This window comes from Pantherophis guttatus, chromosome 1 (assembly GCF_059756535.1).
Source record: "Pantherophis guttatus breed Tessera chromosome 1, ASM5975653v1, whole genome shotgun sequence".
NCBI classification, from domain to species: domain Eukaryota; kingdom Metazoa; phylum Chordata; class Lepidosauria; order Squamata; family Colubridae; genus Pantherophis; species Pantherophis guttatus.
Genome location: NC_142063.1, coordinates 11014041 through 11036281, shown reverse-complemented (window position 1 = coordinate 11036281; position 22241 = coordinate 11014041). Strand labels below are relative to the sequence as shown.

At 44.9% G+C, this 22241-nt stretch overlaps 1 protein-coding gene across 6 annotated transcripts in view; it reads left to right on the top strand.

Moving 5' to 3' along the window:
• Positions 1-22241, top strand: part of PTPRS (protein tyrosine phosphatase receptor type S) — a 332155-nt gene that overhangs the window by 49647 nt on the left and 260267 nt on the right. The gene's annotated exons all lie outside the window — the stretch shown is intronic.

Sequence of the window (22241 nt, the reverse complement as noted above, 5' to 3'; positions counted from 1 at the left end):
AGAAAGAAAGAAAGAAAGAAAGAAGAGGGAGAGAAAGGGCGGGAGGAAAGAAAAAGAAAAGAAAGAAAGAAAGAAGAAAAGAAAGAAGAGAGAGAAAGGGTAGGAAGAAAGAAAGAAAAGAAAAAGAAAGAAAGAAAAAAAAGAAAAGAGAAAGAAGTAAGGAAAGAAAGAAGAGAGAGAAAGGGAGGGAGGAAAGAAAGAAAAAGAAAAGAAAGAAAGAAAAAGAAAAAGAAAGAAGAGAGAAAGGGAGGAAGGAAAGAAAGAAAAAGGAAAGAAAAATCTTTCTTTTTCTTTCCTTTCTCTTTCTTTCTTTCCTCCCTCCCTTTCTCCAAAGCAGAAGAAAAGTAAGAAAAGAGAGAAAGAAAGAAAGAAAGAAAGAAAGAAGTAAGAAAAGAAAGAGAGAAAGGGAAGGAGGAAAGAAAGAAAGAGAAAGAAAAGAAAAAAAGAAAGAAGAAAGAAAAGAAAAGTAAGAAAAGAAAGAAGAGAGAAAGGGAGGGAGGAAAGAAAGAGAAAAAAGAAAAAGGAAGAAAGAAAAGAAAGAAAAAAAGGGAGGGAGGGGAAAGACAGAAAGAAAGAAAGAAAGAAAGAAAGAAAGAAAGAAAGAAAGAAAGAAAGAAAGAAAGAAAAAGAAAAGATTTTCAACAGCCTTACGAGTCTGAGGTCCAATCAGGCAGGATGCCTGTTGGTGTGTATGTGAGTGTTTATCTGTGTGTATCTATTTGTGGGTGTGTATAAAAGGAGCAGGACACCTATTGGTGTGTGTATCTATGAGTGTTATGTGTGTGTGTGTGTATGTAAAAGAGAGAGAGAGAGAGAAGCCTTAGGATTCAATCAGAATAGAGATGGAAGAGACCTTGGAGCAGTGGTGAACTTCATTTTTTTTTAACTATCGGTTCTGTGGGTGTGGCTTGGTGGGCGTGGCTTGGTGGGCGTGGCAGGGGCAGGATACTGCAAAATCTCCATTCCCACCCCACTCCAGGGGCAGGATACTGCAAAATCCCCGTTCCCTCCCCACTCCAGGGGCCAGCCAGAGATGGTATTTGCCGGTTCTCCGAAGTACTCAAAATTTCCGCTACCGGTTCTGCAGAACCTGTCAGTACCTGCTGGATTTCACCCCTGCCTTGGAGGTCCCTGCTCAAGCAGCAGACCCTCTACCGTTTCAGACAAATACTTGTCCAATCTCTTCTTGAAAACCTCCAGAGATTTTTCACCCACAACTTCTGGAGGCAGGTTGTTCCACTGGTTAATTGTCCTCGCTGTCAGAAAATTTCTCCTTCGTTCCAGGGTGCTTCTCTCCTTGATTGGTTTCCATCCAGCCATTGCTTCTTGTCTTGGCTTCTGATGCTTTAGAGTAGGGGTCTCCAACCTTGGCAACTTTAAGACTTGTGGACTCCAACTCCCAGAGTTCCTCAGCCAGCTTTGCTGGCTGAGGAACTCTGGGAGTTGAAGTCCACAAGTCTTAAAGTTGCCAAGGTTGGAGACCCCTGCTTTTGAGAATAGGTAGACCCCCCCTTCTTTGTGGCAGCCCCTCAAATACTGGCATATCATGTCACCCCCTGGTCTTTCTTTTCTCTAGACCGGCCAAATCCAATTCCTGCCATTCCTTTCAGGAATTTAATCAGCAGAGGAGGGGACGCAGCCCCTTGGATGGCAGCCCATCTTCCCTCCTCCCTGCCTCTTATTCAAACTGGCTTCTGGTTTCCATCATCCCTAGCTGGAAACCGCAAGGATGCATTCCTGCGCTTTTCCAACTTGGCTCCGAAAAGATCGGGAAGGGAGGGGGGGGTGCACAACCCCGGAAGAGCGGCAGAGGAGGCCCATCCAGGCTCTGCCATTCCCCCCACCCCACCCCACCCGCGACCCCCGCTGGATCGGCAACCCATGGAGGCACCTGAGTGTTATTTTATTGCTACAGGGTTAGGGTTTAGGGTGAATGACTGGGATGGTTAAGTTAATAACACGGCTGTTAAGAGAAAGAGACAGAAAGGGAAAGAGGGACAGAAAGAGAGAGGAAGAGAGAGAGAAAGAGACCAGGAAGAGAGGGAAAGAGAAAGAGAAGGGGAAGATGGAGAGAAAGAAAGAAAGAGGGGGAGAGGAAGAGAAAGGGAGAGAGAAAAAGAAAATGGAAGAGGGAGAGAAAGAGGAAGAGAGTGGGAGAGAAAGCAAGAGAAAGCAAGAGAGAGAACATGGGAAGAGAGGGAAAGAAAGAGAAGGGGAAGATGGAGAAAAAGAAAGGGGAAAGGGAGAGAAAAAGGGAGAGAGAAAAAGAAAATGGAAGAGTGAGAGAGAAAGAGGAAGAGAGGGAGAGAAAGAAAGAGAAAGAGAAAGAGAAAGAGGAAGAGAAAGTAAGAGGGAGAGGGAAAGAGAGGGAAAGAAAGAGAAGGAGAAGATGGAGAAAAAGAAAGAAAGGGGGAAGGGAGAAAAAGAGAGAGAGAAAAAGGAAATGGAAGAGAGTGGGAGAGAAAGGAGGAGAGAAGGAAAGAGAAAGCAAGAGAAAGAGGAAGAAAAAGTAAGAGGGAGAGGGAAAGAGAAGGGGAAGATGGAGAAAAAGAAAGAAAGGGGGAAGGGAGAGAAAGGGAGAGAGAAAAAGAAAATGGAAGAGAGTGGGAGAGAAAGAGGAAGAGAGAGGGAGAGAGAGAGAAAGCAAGAAAGAGAAAGAGGAAGAGAAAGTAAGAGGGAGAGGGAAAGAGGGAGAGAGACAGAGAACAGGAAGAGAGGGAAAGAGAAAGAGAAAGGGGAAAGATGGAGAAAAAGCAAGAGAGAAAGAGAGAGGGAGAAAAAGGGAGAGAGAAAGAAAAAGAAAAAGGAAGAAAGAAAGTGAGAAAGAGAAAAAGTGGAAGAGAAAGAAAGAAAGAGGGAAACAGATGAAGAGAGGGAGAGAAAGAGAGAAAGACAGAGAGAGAAAGAAGAGAAGAAATTGTCATGATTTGGATCGCTTATTTTCACACACAAAAACATGTGCAGGTAGTCCTCGACGTACGACCACAATTGAGCCCAACATTTCTGTTGCTAAGCGAGACAGTTGTTAAGTGAGTTCTGCCCCATTTTCCGATCTTCCTTGCCACAGTTGTTAAGTGAATCACTGAAGTTGTTAAGTGAATCACACTGTTGTTAAGTGAATCTGGCTTCCCCATTGTCTTTGCTTGTCAGAAGGTCGCAGAAGGGGATCCCGGGACATTGCATGAATCAGTTGCCAAGGGTCCGAATTTTGATCACGGGACAAAGGGGATGCTGCAACGGTCGTAAGAGTGAAAAATGGTCATAAGTCACTTTTTTTGGTGATGCTGTAACTTTGAATGGTCGCAAGTCAGGGACTACCTGTATGCTAGACTGGGAGGTCTCTGTGACATATTTGCTGCTCAACAATCAGCAAGAAAACAGCTCGGTTAGAGCTCCGATGAGCACCAATCCTTGGAGAATTCCCAGCATCTGTTGCAAGGATGCTGAAACCTCCTGAAATTTGGTTCCTGATTGTCTCAGTAACAGAATAACAGAGTTGGAAGGGACCTCGGAGGTCTTCTAGTCCATCCCCCTGCTCAAGCAGGAGACCCTATGCAATTTCGGACAAATGGTTGTCCAATCTCCTCTTTAAAACCTTCAGTGATGGAGCACCCACAACTTCTGGTGGCAAGCTGTTCCACTGATTAATTGTTCTAACTGTCAGGAAATTCATTGGTTCTAGATTGCTTCTCTCCTTGATTAGTTTCCACCCGTTGCTTCTTGTCCTGCCCTCAGGTGCTTTGGAGAATAGCTTGACTCCCTCTTCTTTGGGGCAGCCCCTGAGATATTGGAAGACTGCTATCATGTCACCCCTGGTCCTTCTTTTCATCAAACTAGACATACCCAGTTCCTGCAACTGTTCTTCATATTAAAATTTTCTTTTCTTTTTTTTTTTTAATTTGATTTATATGCCGCCCTTCTCCGGAGACTCAGGGCGGCTTACAATGCGTTAAGCAATAGCCTTCATCCTTTTGTATATTTTATACAAAGTCAGCTTATTGCCCCCACAAACTGGGTCCTCATTTAACCTACCTTAGAAAGGATGGAAGGCTGAGTCAACCTTGAGCCTGGTGAGATTTGAACCTGCAGAAATTGCAGGCAGCTGATATTAATAACAGGGTGCATTAAACCACTGTACTACCAAGGCTCCTTTTTTAATGTGTGCCAGCGTATTCACAGAAAAAAATGACAATAAAGGTTTATCTTATCTTACCTTACCTTACCTTACCTTACCTTACCTTACCTTACTTTCACCTTCACCTTCACCTTCACCTTCACCTTCACCTTCACCTTCATCTTATCCCATCCTATCCCAACTCATCCCAACCTATCCTATCTTGCCCTGCCCTGCCGTACACTACCTTACTTTACCTTATCATCTTATCTTGTCTTAGAGCTGGGATTCAGCCGGTTCAGACCGGTTCGAGCAAATCAGTAGTGGCGACCTGCAGGGGCCGCCCACCCGCCTGGGCACAGTCCCGTCTTATATCGCTGTGTTTTTGATGTCGCAGGCATGCACAGATATCGCACGCGAACAAATGGCTGTGTTTTGTGACGCCGCACGCATGCGTGGACGGTGTGCGAGAGCGAATTGCCGTGTTTTGTGATGCCGCACGCACGCATGGATGACGCGCGTGTGCATTTCCGCTGCTGGGCGAACCGGTAGCTACAGTATATAAAGCCCACCTCTGATCTTATCTTATATCTTATCCTATCTCCGTGATGGCGAATCTATGGCACACGTGCCACAGGTGGCACACGGAGCCATATCTGTGGGCACGCGAGCGTTGCCCTAGCTCAACTCCAGCGCACATGCGCACACCAGCCAGCTGATTTTCGGGCCTTCCGGGCCCACCGGAAGTCAGGAAATGAGTCGTTTCCGGCCTCCAGGGGGTGGGGAAGGCTGTTTTTGCCCTCCCCAGACTCCTAGAAAGCCTCTGGAGCCTGGTGAGGGCGAATGCGATGAGATAGAACAGTGATGGCTAATCTTTTTGCCGTCGTGTGGCAAAAGCAGGGGGAGCACGGGGGAAGTCATGTGCACATGTGCGGGGGGCATGCACACACGCTCCCCTCTGCTCCCCCCACTTTTGGCACGCGACGGCCAAAAGGTTAGCCATCACTGTTCTATCTCATCCCACTGCATCCCATCCCATTCCATCCTATCTATTTTATCTTCCAGCCCCTCATCATCCTTGTTGCTCTGCTCTGCACTCTTTCCAGAGTCTCGACATCTTGCTTACATCATGGAGACCAAAACTGGATGCATTATTCGAAGTGTGGAATAAATCTTGGGGCTACTGTGGATGAGACCCTTGGGGTGTGGGGAGGGCCAAGTTATAGATCAGGGGTGTCAAACCGCAGGCCGGATCTGGCCCGCGGGGTGCTTAGCTCTGGCCCGCAGAACCACCCTGGAAACAGCAGAGGACCAGCCCGATGGAGCTCCATTTTCGCTGGCAGTGGGTGACAAGAGGCTGTTGCAGCCAAAAATGGAGCTTGGGAGCCCGTTTTCACTGGCAGAGCGCTCGGGACGACACAGGCGCCCCGGATGTGAGTGACATCGAACTGGCCACGCCCCCCTCCGAGGTCAAACACAACCCTGATGCGGCCCTCAGTGAAATCGAGTTTGACACCCCTGTTCTAGATTGTCAAAAAATGGGAGCACCCCACTTTCACTCGTGATGGGGGGAAAGTCCGCTTGCCGGTTCTCCAAAAGCCAAGGCGTGCATGTGAGCGCATAGTTTCGCCGGCCTTGACAACGCCGCCAGCTCCCCGAGCCTTTGTGAGTTCTGGACCGCTGAAGGACCAATTAATGCTGTTTTTTGCTGGTCTGCTCTCCCCGGAGGAGCGGATCTTGTCTTGCGTCAGGTCTGCCTCGATCCCCCAGGTGCTTGGTTTCTTATTTCGGCATCTCCGCTGGGGGAGGGGGGAATGGGTAAATGTCTTGGGAGACTGAACGCTACTGTCCAGTTCTCCGGGGTGTTCGTAGGTAGGTGGGATTCTCTCTAGCGAGAATCATGTGATTTTGTTAGAGGTGGAGAAGCCTGCTAGAGGAGGAGGAGAAGAGGAGAGAAAAAAGAACAGAAGGGAGGGAGAGGAGAGGAGAGGAGAAGGGAATATAGAATTTTTATTTATTTTATTTTATTTTATGCAATTTATATGCCGCCCTATCTCCAAGGTCTCAGGGCGGCTCACAACGGTAAAATGCATAGTTCTTTATTAAAACGATATAAAATTAAAATCCAATTTAAAACAGTTTAAAATTCATTAAAAAACCCCCATCAGTCCAGGCTACGGAACAACCAGGTCTTCAACTCGCGGCAGAACGAGCAAAGAATATAAAATATAATATAGAATACACACAGGGGGTGGACTTCAAAAATTTTAGCAAGGGGTTCTTTGCCCGGTTGCTGAGTGGGCATGGCCATGGTGGGCGTGGCCTAGTCCGCCTCCTGCACCACAGTGGGTGGGTGGGTGTTTTTGCCCTCCCCGGGTTCTGGAGGCTTTCCTTGAGCCTCCAGGAGGACGAAAACGGCCTCCCCAGGCTCCAGAGGCCCTCTGGAAGCCAGAAATGAGCCCTTATCCGGCCTTCCTGAACTTCTGGTAGGCCCGTTTTTTACCCTCCCAGAGCCTCCGCGCACATCCAGCACTTACCTGCATCCAAAACGGGTCACGTGGGGACTCCTGGGAGGGGCAGAGCGGGGTGGGCGGGGCCAGCCAGGAGTGGAATTTGGGGGTTCTCCGAACTGCACAGAATCTTAGCTAGAGGTTCTCCCGAACCCCTGCGAACCCCCAGCAGCCCACTCCTGAATACACACACAATACACAACACAACACAACACAGAGAATAGAACAGAAGAGAATATTCTTTATTGGCCAAGTGTGTGGACCCGGAAGAAATTTGTCTCTGGTGTATAAGCTCTGTGGTGTCCATGCAAACAAATATAATTATAAGGTACCAATAGGAGAAGGTAGTAGGAAAGATGAGTAATAGAATTGTAAGGGAACTTACAATTTAGTTCAAACCCCTGCACAAACAGGAGACACCATTTCAGACAAATGGCTCTCCAATCTCTTCTTAAAAGCCTCCGGTGATGAAGAATTCATAACTTCTGGAGGCAAGTGGTTCCACTGGTTAATTGTTTTCACCGTCAGGAAACTTCTCCTTTGTTCCAGGTTGCTTCTTCCTAGATTAGTTCACATCTGTTGTTTCTTGTCCTACCCTCAAGTGCTTTGGAGAACAGCTTGACCCCTTCTTCTTTGGGGCAGCCCCTCAAATATCAGGGGCTATTGTGCTACTATTAGGGGCTAATGTTACTGCTATTGTGTTACTCCTAGTCCTTCTTTTCATTAAAGTAGACAGACCAGTGGTTCTGTGGGCGTGGCTTGGTGGGCATGGCATGGTTTGGTGGCCGTGGGAGGAGAAGGATACTGTAAAATTTATTTATTTATTTATTTAATTAATTAATTAATTTGTATACCGCCCTTCTCTCAGAAGGGACTCAGGGCGGTGAACAGCCAAAATTAAAATACATACAATACAAAAGTTAAGATAATTAAAAAGAATTAAATCATTGGCTTCCCAATTTAAAACCCCCAAGTCTATAAAATTTAAAATCCCAATTAAGAACTATTTAGGCTAGGCCTAAATCTCCATTCCCTCCCTACTCCAGGGGAAGGATACTGCAAAATCCCCATTTCCTGCCGATCAGCTGGGACTCGGGAGGCAGAGAATAGATGGGGGCGGGGCCAGTCAGAGGTGGTATTTGCCGGTTCGCCAAACTACTCAAAATTTTCGCTACCGGTTCTCCAGAACTGGTCAGAACCTGCAGAAACCCACCTCTGAGACAGACCCACTGTTCCTCAGATGTCTTAGCCTTCAGATACTAATAATACAGTAATACAGCCCGTTCTAGATGGATAAATATCTTTAGACATGAGACAGTGCTGTGGGAATTAGGTATTCAGCAAAATGATGGCACAAGGGAAAAAAACCATCTTCGTGTCTAGTTGTTTTGGCACGCAATGCCCTATAGCGGCGTCCTGAGGGGAGGAGCTGAAACAGTTTACGTCGAGGATGTGACGGGAATGTGAGATATTTTCTCGGTACTCTTTGTGACTTGTGTGTTAGGGTGGAACGTTGGTGCTTCCTTCGAAATTGTGACTTGTACAGTCGTGGCCGGAATTGTGGAAACCTTTTGGGAAAAGTGTATTTTCTAAAACTAGCTAATAACACCACTTTTTTTTTTTTTGGAGTAGTACCATAAAATTATATATCAATGGAAAGATAATTTAATCAAGAATGTAACGCAATAACTTTTATGAAGGGTTTGTTATTAGAATAGCAGGTACAGTAAAAAGAGGAAAAGTGAAACACGTAGAAAAAAATGAGATATACAAAAATGATCCCCATGTCAGTTAATACTTCGTTGGGTAAGCTTTAGCATGAATGATGGCCTTACAACGTCTTCCCATGGAGTGAACCAAGTCTTTGAGTTCTGCAGCTGTTATCATGGGAAACCAAGATTGAATGATGGCTTCTATTAACTGGGTTTGATTGCTGGGTCGCTTCTGACTAACAAGTTTCTTTAGTCGGCTCCATAGATTTTCAGTTGGATTAAGAAGGTCTGGGCTATTCCAGCAGTGGAATAGGATTATCTTGAAACTCCAAAAAAATAAATAAATGGTGTTATTAGCTATCAAACCTCAAAAATACACTTTTCCCAAATGGTTTCTACAATTTTGGCCACTACTGTAAATGGTTGGACATGAAATGGTCCAGGCTGAATTTATGTACAGATAGTCCTCGATTTATAACCATTCATTCAATGACCGAAGTCACTGACAAAAGTGCCTTACAAGCATTCTTCATGCTTATGACCATGACAGCACCCTCAAAATTTGAGTGCTTGGCAATGGGCATATATTTACGACGGGAAATCCATGCGATCGCCATTTGAGGCCTTCCCAGCCGGCTGCCGACAAGGAAAGTCAATGGGAAAAGCTGGATGCGCTTAACGGTTGTATGGCTCACTTAACGACGGAAAGGATTTGATTCACGACAGTGGCAAATGAGGACGTGAAATCACGTGACCACGGGGCGTGCTGCAATAGCCATAAGTGGTGATTTGTTTAACGACTGTGGCAAGAAATGTCATAAAATGGGACAAAGCTCACTTAACCACTATCTCCCTTAGCAGCAGGGGGTTTGGGGCTCGATTGTGAGGTTGTAAGTCGAGGACGAGCTGCGGTTGCAGCTGGGGTTTGGATTATGTACGAAAACCTTTGTTGCGTGCCAGTTGGCCTAATTAAAGCAATTTAATAGGCAGGTAGAAGGAAGGATATTTTTTCCCCTCAGCGATCGGCGTCCATCTTGGTCTCTTAAGTTGGGTTTTGCACCTGGGCCAGCCCGGAGGACATGTTTGCCTGAAGGCCCTTGGCTATTTTTCACCTTCCCGCTTGCTACCACCAACCTGATACTTCTAATACAGGTAGTCCTCAACTTACGACCACAGTTGTGGCCAAAATTTCTGTTGTTAAGCGAGACATTTGTGAAGTGAATTTTGCTGCGTTTTATGACCTTTCTCGCCACAGTTCCCCTTTCTCTTATTTCTATCACTTATTCTAACTTTTAATCATGTCACTTTTTACTGAAAAACATTTTCTTTGTATTCTATTCTATTCTATTTTCTATTATTCTATTCTATTTTCTATTATTCTATTCTATTCTATTTTCTATTCTATTCTATTTTCTATTATTCTATTCTATTCTATTCTATTATTCTATTCTATTCTATTCTATTCTATTCTATTCTATTCTATTCTATTCTATTCTATTTTCTATTCTAGTTGGATGGGACCTCGGAGGTCTTCTAATCCAACCCCCCACTCAAACAAGAGACCCTGTGCCATTTCAGACAAGCGGCTGTCTAACGTCTCTTCTTTAAAAGCCTCCAGTGATGGGGTATCCACAACTTCTGAAGGCTTGGAAAACTTTTATTTTGATTTTTTTTGATTTTTTTTATTTCTGATTTCTGCAAGCCTTGATTCGCGCCGGCTGCAAGCCGAGGCCTAAATCCAAAGAGCTGTTTAGAAATCAGAAAACAAAAACAAAGAAAGAAAATCCTCAATATCATGGTAGTTCCCCCCCCCGGAGGGTTTCTGTCTCTGCATTCGACAGAATCCAGATTACGGCCGGGCGTTTTTTGGCAGCACATTCCCCGTCTGGCGAACGGCTCAACTTTGGGACATTGTGTGCTGCTGCCAGTGGCTTTGGGCCCTGGGTCCAGCAAGCAGATCCAGCGCATTAAATAAACATGCTGGAATGCTTAGCTATCTTCTCTCTCTCTCTCTCTCTCTCTCTCTCCTTCTTCTTCTTCCCCGTTTTGTGGTGGGGCTGGTTTTTTTTTCCCCTTTTAATTTGCAAATCTGGCAGTGGAACAACTTTTAGGAAACTTTAAGGAAGCATTTAGATCACAGGAGCTGCTAGCAAAAGGCTTGGAGGCCTTTCTGGTTTTCTCTCTCTCTTTCTCTGCCCCTCTCTTTTTCTCTCTCTCCTTCTCTTTCTCCCTCTCCCTATCTCTCTTTTTCTCCCTCTCCCTCTTTTTCTCTCCCTCTTTCTCTCTCCCTAGCTATTTCTCTCTCTCCCACTATTTCTCCCTCTCCCTATCTTTCCTTTTCTCTCTCTCCCTCCCTTTCTCTCTTCCTTTCTCTTTTTTCTCTCTCTTTCTCTTTTCTTTCCCCCTCTTTTTTCTTTTGCTCCCTAACTCTTTCTCTCTCTCTTTCTCTCTTTCTTACCCTTTCTCTCTCTCCCTTTCCCTCGTTCTCTCTTCCTTTCCCTCTTTCTTTTCCCTTTTCCTCTTTCTTTCCCTCCCTAAATTTTTCTCTCTCTTACTCCCTCTTTTTCTCTCCCCCTTTTTCTTTCTCTCTCTCTCCCTCTCCTTTCTCTTTCTTTCCCTCCCTTTCTTTCCCTCTTCCTCTTTCTTTCACTTCCAAAGTCTTTTTCTCTCTCCCTTTCTTTCTCTCTTTCTTTCTCTCCCTCTCTTTCAGTCTCTCCTCCTCTGTCTCTTTCTTTCCCTCTTTCCCTCCCTTTCTTTCCCTTTTTCCCTCTCTCTCTCTCTCTCTCTCTCTCCCTCTCCCTTTTTTTCTTTCCCTAACTCTTCTTCTCTTTCTCTCTCTCCTCCCACTCTCTCTCTCTGTTTCTCTCACTCTCCTCTTCTCCCCGCCCCTTAATCATTTCCTCAGAATTACTAATTTAAAAAACAAATGATGTGGAGGCTGGGCCTTCCAAGTAATGGGTTTTCTCCTCCTTGGGGGGGTGGGGGGGGGGAAGGAATAGTTGTTGAAGGTTCAAAATCAGAGAAATTGGAAGACACGTTAGCTCTGAGCTTGATTGGTTACCCTGAAAAAGGTCTGTGAAACTTTTTGCTACTAGACTCACGTTCCACAGAGTAATTTGAGAGTAAATCAGTGTTTTTTCAGTTTGGGAACTTTAAAATGGTGGACTTCAATTCCCAGAATTCCTCAAGTCAGTGTGGAAGGGTCCCTGGAACCTCCTCCCACTGGGGTTCATATTCAGCAGAGAATTCTGAAACTAAAACAGCGTTTTGCAACTTGATAGTTTTAAGATATGTGGATTTCAATTCCCAGAATTCCTCAGTCAGTGTGGAAGGGGTCCCTGGAACCTCCTGCCACTGGGTTCATATTCAGCAGACAATGGTGGGTGGGGGAAACCAGTCTTTCCAACTTGGCAATTTTAAGATGGGTGGACTTCAATTCCCAGAATTCCTCAGTCACTGTGAAAAGGTCCCTGGAACCACACCAGTGGATTCATATTCAACAGAGAATCCCGGAACTAAAACAGTGCTTTTGCAACTTGACAGCTTGAAGAAATGTGAATTCCCAGAATTTTCCAGCCAGCAGGGAAAGATCTCTGGAACTTTCTGGCACTTGGTTTACATTCAATAGAGGTCTCGGAAACTAACCAGTGTTTCCCCAACTTGACAACTTTCAAATGGATGGACTTCATCTCCCAGAATTGTTGGCTGGGGAATTCTGGAAGTTGAAGTCCACCCTTTCGTTAAAGTGGCCAAGTTAGAAAGACATCGAACTAAACATTTCCTGTTGGAGAAGGGCGATATACAAATTAAATAAATAAATAAATAAATTCAACATTGAAAGCTGTGGTACCTCTTCTGAACTACTGCTCTAAAATAGGAAACACATTCCAGGAGCTTTAATTCAGACAAATATAAAGTATCATTCAGGAAAACAGAATAATAGAGTTGGAAGGGACCGTGGAGGTCTTCTAGTCCAACCCCTAGACAAATGGTTGTCCGATCTCTTCTTAAAAACCTCCAGTGATGGAGCCCCCATAAAATCTGAAGGCAAGTTGTTCCACTGATTAATTGTTCTACCTGTCAGGAAATTTCTCCTTAGTTCTAGATTGCTTTTCTCCTTGATTAGTTTCCATCAGTTGCTTCTTTTCTTGCCTTCTGGTGGTTTGGAGAATAGATGGACCCCCCTCTTCTTTGTGGCAGCCCCTCAAATATTGGAAAACTACTCCTTGTTTTCATTAAACTAGACCTGCCCAATTCCTGCAACCGTTCTTCATAGGTTTTAGCCTCCAGTCCCCTAATCATCTTTGTTGCTCTTCTCTGCACTCTTCCCAGAGTCTCAACGGTTTTTTTTTTAATATTGTGGTGACCAAAACTGGATGCAATATTCCAAGTGTGGCCTTACCAAGGCATTATAAACTGGTATTTAACACTTCACATGATTTTGATTCTATCTCTGTTAATGCAGCCTAGGACTTCATTTTAATTCTTGATGTGCGTATGGGTATTTCCACTTGATGGGCAATTTGGAGTGCCATGGATACATCAGTTAATACATCTGCAATCATGGAAGACTTCAATTTTTTTTTTTTTAATTTGATTTATATGCCGCCCTTCTCCGGAGACTCAGGGCGGCTTACAATGCGCTAAGCAATTAATTTAGCTTTGGTTGGAATTCAGGATTTATATTTTTTTGTGGGGAGGAAGTGGCTGGCAGATTAGCCAGGTAGTCCTCGATTTATGACCACAACTGAGGCCAAAATTTCCCTTGCTAAGCGAGACAGTTGTGAATTTTGCCCCATTTTATGACCGTTCTTAAGTGAATCACTGCGGTTGTTAAATTAGTCACACGGTTGTTAAGTGAATCTGGCTTCCCCGTTGACTTTGCTTGTCAGAAGGTCGCAAAAGGGCGTCACGTGATTCCGGGACACTGCAACCGTCATAAATATGAGTCAGTTGTCAAACATCTGAATGTTGATCACGTGACCAGAGGGATGTTGCAGTGGTCGTAAGTGTGAAAAATGGCCATACATAATTTTTTTTCCAGTGCCGTTTTTAACTTCGAATAGTCAATAAACGAATGGTCGTAAGTCGAGGACAACCCGTAGTCTGGTCTTTCTGGAACTTGAGACAAAATTATACATGGGCACCCCATAAAATGGCTGCCTTTTCAGGGGTGAGGGGAAGATGGAAGGTGTAGCTTCGAATTCTGGCTTCTGAGGCCTGAAGTCAGGGCCACTGACTAGGGAAGGGATGGCTAACCTTTTTGCCATTGCGTGCCAAAAGTGAGGGGAGCGCGGGGGGTTGCATGCATACATGCCCACAACCATAATTCAATGCGCCCTGACCCCCCTGCGCATGTGCACACGACCCTCCCTGCGTTCCCCCCGCTGTTGGCACGTGATGGCACGGTCTGCCTGGTAGGCCCATTTTTTGCCCTCTCCAGGCTCCAGAGGCTTTCTAGGAGCCTGGGGAGGGCAAAAACGGCCTTCCCCACCCCTCCGGAGGTCAGAAACAGCCTGTTTCCCGACTTCCAGGTGGCCCGGAAGGTCTGTTTTTCGCCCTCCCCAGGCTCCAGAGGCTTTCTAGGAGCCTGGGGAGGGCGAAAATGGCCTTCCCCACCCTCCCGGAGGCCCTCCGGAGGCCAGAAACAGCCCGTTTCCCGACTTCTGAGGGCCGAAAATCAGGTGGCCAGTGCGCGCATGTGTGCTGGAGCTGAGCTAGGGCAAAAATCATGTGCCCACAGATATGGCTCCGTGTGCCACCTATGGCACTCGTGCCATAGGTTCGCCATCACAGGACTAGGGCCTTTTTCCTGTTTCTTTTAGCTGCCAATGCATGTGGGAAAGAACATTTGTTGTCCTGCCATTCTGCATTCTGCAAAAGATGAAATCTTAGCAATTGGCACCAACTCTCAAAGTTAAAAATCTCCGAGGGAAAGGGAGAAGCCGGAACGAGGGAAAGAAATAAGACTTTTGAAGAAAAGTACACCCGCTTTCTTATTCCGTGCGGAAAATTCGAGCCGTTTCCCTCTGGGAAATTAATTAAGGCCCAAGCCTTGAAAAAAATACAAGCTTCAATAGGTTTCATAACATAAGCTCAAATGCAGAGATAGCTAATCTGATCTACTTTTATGTCTCTAATGTAAGCCTAATAAATGATCCTTGGCTTAATTTCAGGGAATAAAAAAAAATACCGCTCCAGGCAGGGAGATAAGTTGGTCTCAGAAAATAAAAAAAACTTTTAAGACAAAAGTTGTTTGGCTGAGACTTTTAAAGCAGGCATTTTTCAGCTATGAAAATGTGGATGGTGTGTTTTTTAGTTACAGCTGATCCTCAAATTTACAGCAATTCGTTTAGTGACCAAAGTTAACCCCCTGTTTAGGCAGGAAACCTTTCACCACTTCAGACAAATGTTTATCCAACCTCTTCTTAAAAACTTCCAGTGTTGGAGCATTCACAACTTCTGGAGGCAAATTGTTCCACTGGTTAATTGAGCCGAGGTGGCGCAGTGGTTAAAGTGCAGTAGTGCAGCTACTTCAGCTGACTGCTAGTTCAGCAGATCAAATCTCACCAGCTCAAGGTTGACTCAGCCTTCCATCCTTCCGAGGTGGGTAAAATGAGGACCCAGATTGTTGGGCGCAATATGCTATTTAGTATACTGTCTTTGGTGTAAGCCGGCCAGAGTCCTCGGAGAGTGGGCGGCATAGAAATATGAATAATAAAATAAATAATAAATTGATCTAACTGTGAGGAAATTTCTCCTTAGTTCTTCTAAGTTGCTTCTCTCCTTGATTAGTTTCCACCCATTGCTTCTTGTCCTGCCTTCAGGGGCTTTGGAGAATAGCTTGACTCCCTCTTCTTTGTGGTAGCCCCTCAAATATTGGAACGCTGCTATCATGTCACGACCATGTAACGGTCGTAAGTGTGAAAAAATTATCAAAAGTCACTTGTTTCAGTGACAATATAACTTCACTGAACGAACTGTTGTAAGTTGAGGACTATCTGCATTGGTTCCCCAGTTTGAGACTGATGAAGACGAATGGCTATATAGAAATTTGTTCAATAAATGCCTCCCACAAAGGACTTGGTCGTTGCATTAGGGAAACCCATACAGAAACAATATATTAGCAATAATAATTATTCTGCAATCATCTAATCAGCTGGCCATCCAACAAGCATATGCAAATTCCCAGCTTCATTTCTTCGTCTTAATTGAGATATAAATTTTGCTTTCTTAATTCTCGGCTCGTCCCCGGAGTCGGTGCTGTATTCTTGGCCATATGCCAAAGATCTGATTGCAGTTCGCTGCAAACCATTATGCCAAATCTCAGGTTCAGAACAACAGAGTTGGAAGGGATCCCGGGAGGTCTTCTAGTCCAACCCCCTGCTCAAACAGGAGACTTTGTGCCATTTCAGACAAATGGCTATCCAGTCTCTTCCTAAAAAAAAAAAAAAGAACTCCAGTGATGGAGAGAACCCAGAACTTCTGGTGGCAAGTCGTTCCACTGGTTATAGGTAGTCCTCGATTTACAACCATTCATTTAGTGACCGTTCAAAGTTATAACGGCACTGTAGTCCTCAATGTATGACCACAACTGAAGCCAAAATGTCCCGTGGCTAAGCAAGACATGTTTTAAAGTGAATTTTGCCCCTTTTCACGACTTTACTTGCCACTGTTGTTAAGTGAATCATTGCAGTTGTTAAGTTAGGCACACAGTCATGACGTGAATCTGGCTTCCCTTTTGCTGATCAGAAGGTCGCAATAGGGGATCACATGACCCCGGGATATTGCAACCGTCATAAATATGAGTCATTTGCCAAGCATCTGAGTTTTGATCGCGTGACCGTGGGGATCCTGCGATGGTCATAAGTGTGAGGATTAGTTATACAGGTAGTGTATACAGATAGCAAGTCACTTTTTAAAGTGCTGTTATAACTTTGAACGGTCACTAAATGAATGGTTGTAAGTCAAGGACTACCTCGATGCAACATTGATGCTCTACAGGCAGTCTTCAACGTACGACCACAATTGATCCCCAAATTGATCTTGTTAAATGGGAAATTTGTTAAGTGAGTTTTGCCCCAGGTCACGACTTTTCTTGCCACGTTTCTTAAGTGAATCACTGCAGCGGTTAAATTAGTAACATGGTCGTTAAGTGAATTTGGCATTCCCTGTTGACTTTGCTTCTCAGAAGGTCTCAAAAAGGTGATCGCGTGACTCCAGGACACTGCGACCGTCATAAATGTGAGTCAGCTGTCAAGCGTCTGAATTAAAAAATCACCTGATTGTGGGGATGCTGCAGTGGTCATAAGTGTGAAAAACGGTCATAAGTCACTCGTTTCAGTGATGTTGTAACTCCGAACGGTCACTAAATAGCAATAGCACTTAGACATATATACCACTTCATAGTGCTTTAGAGCCCTCTCTAAGCAGTTTACACAGTCAGCCTCTCTTGCCCCCAACAATCTGGGTCCTCCTTTTACCGACCTCGGAAGGATGGAAGGCTGAGTCCATCTTGAGCCGGTCAGGATCAAACTGCTAGCAGTGGGCAGAATCAGCCTGCAATGCTGCGTTCTTACCACTGTGCCACCAGGACTCTTGAGAGATGAAGGAAGGAAGGAAGACTTATATACCACTTTACGGTGCTTTTACAGATCTCTCTAAGCAGTTTACACAGTCAGCCTATGGCCCCCAACAATCTGAGTCCTCAGTTTACCGACCTCGGAAAGATGGAAGGGGTGACTCAACTTTGAGCCAGTCAGGATCAAACTGCTAGCAGTGGGCAGAATCAGCCTGAAATGCTGCATTCTTACCACTGTGCCACCAGGACTCTTGAGAGAGGAAAGAAGGAAGGAAGGAAGGAAGGAAGGAAGGAAGGAAGGAAGGAAGGAAAACTTATATACCACTTTACAGTGCTTTTACAGATTTCTCTAAGCAGTTTACACAGTCAGCCTATTGCCCCCAACAATCGGGGGTCCTCCTTTTACCGACTTTGGAAGGTTGGAAGGCTGAGTCCACCTTGAGCCGGTCAGGATCAAACTGCTAGCAGTGGGCAGAATCAGCCTGCAATGCTGCATTCTTACCACTGTGCCACCAGGACTCTTGAGAGGGGAAGGGAAGGGAGGGAAAGAAGGAAGGGAGGGAAGGAAGGAAGGAGGGAAGGAGACTTATATATCACTTTACAGTGCTTTTACAGACCTCTCTAAGCAGTTTACAGAGTCAGCCTCTTGCCCCCAACAATCTGGGTCCTCATTTTACCGACCTCGGAAGGATGGAAGGCTGAGTCCACCTTGAGCCGGTCAGAATCAAACTGCTAGCAGTGGGCAGAATCAGCCTGCAATGCTGCATTCTTACCACTGTGCCACCAGGACTCTTGAGAGGGGAAGGGAAGGGAAGGGAAGGGAAGGGAAGGGAAGGGAAGGGAAGGGAAGGGAAGGGAAGGGAAGGGAAGGGAAGGAAGGAAGGAAGGAAGGACACTTACTGTATATACCGCTTTACGGTGCTTTACAGCCTTTTCTAAGCGGTTTACAGAGTCAGCCCATTGCCTCCAACAATCTGGGTCCTCGTTTTACCGACCTCGGAAGGATGGAAGGCTGAGTCAACCTTGAGCCTGGTGAGATTCGATCTGCCAAACTGCTGGCAGCTGGTGATCAGCAGAAGTAGCCTGCAGTACTGCACTCTAGTCACTGCGCCACTGCGGCTCATAAATGAACCGTTGTAAGTCGAGGACTGCCTGTATGACAGTTTTGGCAGGGAGCTCGCTCTCCCTCTGACATTCCTCGCATACAGAAGTGGTATTCGTAGCAGAGATCCCACCCACCTGCCCCGTCTCTATAACCGTCCTATTTAGGCACAGTTTTGAGGCTGGGCAAATGCGCGGAAGGCGTGCGCACGAAGAAAGTGCATGTGTGGAAGATGCGCACATACGAACCGGTGGTAACAAAATGTGTAACCCACCGATGCTCGCACAGGAGATATTTTTAGTTTTCCTCTGTGCAAGGAAATTAGGATGAGATACCAAAGTTGGAGATTAAATCAGTTTTGCCCCCCCCCCCCCCCCAGATAAGGCAGGGGTGAAATGCTCCCGGTTCAAACCGGATTGCTCGATCCCGTAGCGATGTGGGCGGGTGGTTCGGAGAACCGGTAGCAAAAATCCCTGCCCCCCACCCCATGTCCAGCTGAGCCGCACAATCATCAGAGGCTTTTTTTTTTTTACTTTTAAAAGGATTTTTTCTACAACCTCTTCCCCCCAAAAAATGCTTTTAAAAGTAAAAAAAAACAAACTTCTGATGATAGTGCGACTCAGCTGGGATCATCAGAGGCTTTTAAAAGAGAAAAAGTCTCTGCTGATCAGGCAACTCAGCTGGGATCGTCAGAGCCTTTTGAAAGCATTTTTTTACAACCTCTTCGCCAAAGAGATTGTAGAAAAAATGCTTTTAAAAGTAAAAAAAAAAAAAAAGGCCACGCCCACCCAGTCACATTCCCCGCCCACCACCAAGCCACGCCCACAGAACCGGTAGTAACACATTTTAGATTTCACCACTGAGATAAAGGGATTCGTTTTCCCCTTTTGGGGTGCAATCAAACCATCTTAATCCTCGTAACGCAACTTTGCACACTTAATTGCGTGGGTGGAAATGTGTGTTTTCACGTGCCAGAATTAAAACTGCCTTGGACCTTCCACCTTTTAAGAGCCTTCTCTTTCTCGCTGTAATTCAGGAAGAGGCACGCACAAAAAGAGAATGTAAGGGGGGAAAAAAGAGATGAGAAATGTAATTATACAAGGTTTTGCCTGCAGTTACATTTTTTTCTTTCTTTCTTTCGCATAAACAAACACACATACCCATCATATATGCACCCTCTTCAAAGGGACCGAAACAAGGAATGCAGAGTTTTGGAGACGTCAGCCAAGTGTCTGAAGTGGCTGAATTTTTTCAGCCGAAGGCCAAACTCCCTCTCCCACTCCCTGTGTCTTCTCCAAGGTTGCAAGGCAATGCAGATAAATAAAATAAATAAAAAGAAAAGGATCGCTTTTGTTCCACCGTTATTCATTTACATTCTCGCTTTTGTTCCTTAGGGCTGTTTTCTTTTTTCTTTTTAACAAAAATCCAATTGACCCATTCTGAAGCTTCTAGTCCCTATGATAAGGAAGGGGAAACCAACATACATTTTGTCTTTATTTACTGAACAAATTTGTATAACCCTCCCAAGTCACACGCAGCGACTTCGTTTTTTATTAAATCAAATTATTCTATTTTTTTTCTGGATTGGCATTGATTCGTGTGTGTGTGTGTTGATTGATTCCCTTAACTGTTGTTTGCAGTTTTAGGAATTAAAGTAGGTTTTTTGTTTTTTTTTCTGACAAAGAAGGTAGGGAAATAATTTATCCAGGATTTCACATTCAGCTTCTAACTTTTGGAGAAGATAGTCAGATTGCAGCTTCGGAAAGTCCTGAAAGGAAAGGATGATTTAGATCTGTTGATTTGAGATGAAGTGGCTGAATTCTGGGAATTGATGTCCACACTCTTAAAATTGCCAAAGTTTGAGAAATATTGAATCGGTTCCTTCTCAGTCAGTTTTCAGGCTGAAATGTCCTTCATCTTCTCTCTCTCTCTCTCTCTCTCTCTCTCTCCCTCCCTCCCCTCCCTCTTCTTTCTCTCTCTTTCACTTTCTCTACTCCTCTTTCTCTCTTCTTTCTGCCTTTCTTTCTTTCACTTTCTCAGCTCCTCTCTCTCTTTTCTTTCTCTCTTTCACTTTCTCCGCTCCTTCCTCTCTCTCTCGTTTCTTTCTTTTTCTTTCACTTTCTCTGCTCCTTCCTCTCTCTCTCTTTTCTTTCTCTCTTTCTTTCACTTTCTCCACTCCTCTCTTTCTCTCTCTCTTTTCTCTCTTTCTTTCACATTCTCCGCTCCTCTTTCTTTCTCTTCTTTCTGTCTTTCTCTCACTTTCACTTTCTCAGCTCTTTTCCCTCTCTCTCTCTCTTTCTTTCTCTTTCACTTTCTCTGCTTCTCTCCCGTTTTTTCTTTCCCTTTCTCTGCTCCTCTTTCTCTTTTCTTTCTCTCTTTTTCACTTTCTCCGCTCCTCTTTCTCTCTTTTCTTTCTTTCTCTTTCACTTTCTTTGCTTCTCTCCCGTTTTTTTCTTTCCCTTTCTCCGCTCCTCTTTCTCTCTTTTCTTTCTCTCTTTTTCACTTTCTCCGCTCCTTTCTCTCTCTTCTCTTTCTCTTTCACTTTCTCCGCTCCTTTCTCTCTCTTCTCTTTCTTTCACTTTCTCCGCTCCTTTCTCTCTTTTCTTTCTCTTTCACTTTTTCCCTCTTTCACTTTCTCTCTTTCTCCATCATTTTCTCCTCTCTTTCTTTCTCTTTCTCTCTCTTTCATTACTCCATCCATCCATATAATTAGTCCATCCATCAGGATGAGAGAGAGATTTTCAACTATAAAATATGGACTTCAACTAATATAGATCTAACTGTACAGATAGTTCTCGACTTACAACCATTTGTTTAGTGGCCAAAGTTACAACGGCACTGAAAACAGTGACATGTCCATTTTTCACACTTCCGACCTTTGCAGCATCCCCATGGTCATTTGATCAAAATTCAGACGCTTGGCAACTGACTCGTATTTATGACCATCGGTCGCAGTGTCGCGGGGTCATGTGATCCCCTTTTGCTACTTTTGACAGGCAAAGCCAATGGGGAGGCCAGATTCACTTAACAACCGTGTTACTTGGATGCTTTAAGAGGGGTGGACTTCAACTCCCAGAATTCCTCAGCAGCATATGGGGAAAATGACACCAGAGTAGGAGGCACCCCCCTTTATTCCCATTCCCCTAAATGCAGTGTATATTGCATGTTGTGTATGTTGTACTTTTCCTCATAACATACTGAAGAGAGGTGCTCTCATTTATTCTGAACTAATATTCAGCTTCCCAATGGAACGTGCATGCTGGCATCTCCTGGTGGTCTCCCATCCCCATCCAAAAAGTCTGCTTGCTTCTCTGAGCTGCAATATGATGTACAAGACTAGGCCTGAATCACACAATTCAGCCCTGATCAGTTTAAGGAGAGCCTCCATATGTCTGAGCAGTGTTTCTCAACCATGGCAACTTGAAGACGGGTGGACTTCAACTCCCAGAATTCCCCAGCCAGTGTGGAAAGGTCCCCGGAACCTCCCACCACTGGATTCAACAGAGAAGTCTGGGACTAAACCAGTGTTTTTTTTTTCCAATTTGGCCACTTTAAGTTGGGCGGGCTTCAATTCTCAGAATTCTCCAAACAGCCAAGCAGGGAAGGCCTCTGGAACTTCCTGCCACTAGATTCATATTCAACAGAGAATTCTGAAATGAAATCAGAAAACCCTGGCTGGGGAATTCTGGGAGTTGAAATCCACCCAGCTTCAAGTTGCCAAGGTTGTGAAAAGACTACAGGTAGTCCTCAGGTTACAACAGTTCGTTTAGTGACTGAAGTTACAACGGCACTGCAAAAGGTAACCTATGACTATTTTTCACACTTATGACCATAACATCATCCCCATGATCAACATTCAGACACTTGGCAACTGACTCACATTTATGACAGTTGCAGTGTCCTGGGGTCACGCGATCTCCTTTTGCAACCTTCTGACAAGCAAAAGCCCATGGGGGAAACCAGATTCTCTGAACAACCCTGTGACTCACTTAACAGCTGCGGCAACCCACTTAACGACCATGGCAAGAAAGTTCGTAAAACAGGTCAAAATTCACTTTAAAAACCGTCTCACTTCGCCCCCAGAAAATTTGGGGACTCCATGTGGCCGTAAATGGAGGACTACCTGTAGTTTAGGCTAGAGAGCGAAACCCAGTTAAGAATTTTTTTTCTCTTTTCTTTCTTCTTCTCTTCTCTTTTCCTCTCCTCTCCTCTCTTCCCCTTT